Here is a 1,357-nt window from a genome sequence, read left to right on the forward strand (position 1 = left end):
CCTCGTCTTCTATGTCTTGCCGCCTGCCTTTGGCGCTGGCCCGTGCTCCTGCCCTTTTCTGGGCTGAGGCTTGCTATCCTCAAACTCACAACCTGAGATCTCTACCAACACCAGGAAGCAGATTTCTTTGAGGGGGGGTAAATGAGCCCCCTTAACATAGGGGAAAATAAGTGTGGGGGAGGGGGAGTGGATACTGTGGACTTAAAATTTGCAAGTCAGCAATCAGTTATCCTTGGGTTTAGGCTTTCCCTCTAGAATCCCATGTGACAGAGAAGGGCTGCAGGAGTTATGGGTCAACCAGAGATCTGTGCCTCCAGCTTGCCTCCTTTCGATGCCCAGAGCTGGGAAAGCGCGCGTCACTGGGCTCACTCTCTTCTCCCTCCCACCCCAGCGCTGAGAGGTGCACGAATTAGAATGAATTGAGGGCGTGTGAGGAGCCCTGGTAGCCTATTGGCTGGGCAGCTAGCTGAAGTCTATGGTTCAAACCTATCCATCTGCAGGAGAAAGATGTGCAGGTCAGCTTCAGTGAGCATTTATAGAATTGGAAACTCAGTTCTGCTCTGACCTATAAGGTCTGCATAGATCCTGATCCGTACCACTTTCTGTGGATTTGGTTTTGCATTGAAGGACAACTGCCTTCTGAGTACTGGATGCTGAACTCTTTGTCAAAATAGGTAGCCATTGTTTGTGGGAGGCATCTTCCTGCTGGAACCCTCACTTAGAGGCCCATGAAGCTGACTTGTGTCTATGTTGTTCAGCCCTACATTGTTACAGCCTTTTGCCCCTTGATCCTAGAAACCTCAGGTGCAGACTTAGTTTTTTCACAATTCAGTCCTATTTTAAGTATCTCCAGAAAGTGATAATGGCATTTGTTAGCAGATAGGCTAAACCAATTGCCCTCTTCAGGGTGGCAAAAGTCTAGAGCATGTGCTTAATTCTCTTTCAAAAAGGCTTCCTCTTCCTTAATCACGCTATCTGTGGACAATCCTAGGAAGCTGGGTGGCCTAGTGGTAAGGAGCTGCGCTGCCAACCCAAAGACATAGGCTCAAATCCAGTAGCTGCTCCGTGGGAGAAAGAAGAGCCATTCTTCCTGTGCCTTTTGCAGACTCTGAAAAGTCAGCTATGAGTCAATTCTGACTTGACAGCACATAACATGAACAATCCTAATAATACTGCATTGTATAAGGATGAGACATGGTTTTAGCTGTAACAGACCCTTACCCTTGGTTTTCCTTTACTTTATGGGCGTAACAGCCCCACCACCTTGAGTAAGAGTTAAAAGGTAGTGAGTGCTTGGCATAAGGTTAGCACAAGGTGACTGTTCGAACACAAGGTGATGTGTTCATTTATAACTAAT

The 1,357-nt window shown here is 47.3% G+C and overlaps 1 protein-coding gene across 1 annotated transcript in view; it reads left to right on the plus strand.

The window, feature by feature from the left end:
* The window catches only part of DNMT3B (DNA (cytosine-5-)-methyltransferase 3 beta), a 38,633-nt gene that overhangs the window by 1,002 nt on the left and 36,274 nt on the right, over positions 1–1,357 (plus strand). The gene's annotated exons all lie outside the window — the stretch shown is intronic.

Source organism: Elephantulus edwardii, unplaced genomic scaffold (genome assembly GCF_000299155.1).
Source record: "Elephantulus edwardii isolate Elephantulus edwardi_28Jun2011 unplaced genomic scaffold, EleEdw1.0 scaffold00015, whole genome shotgun sequence".
Classification (NCBI taxonomy): domain Eukaryota; kingdom Metazoa; phylum Chordata; class Mammalia; order Macroscelidea; family Macroscelididae; genus Elephantulus; species Elephantulus edwardii.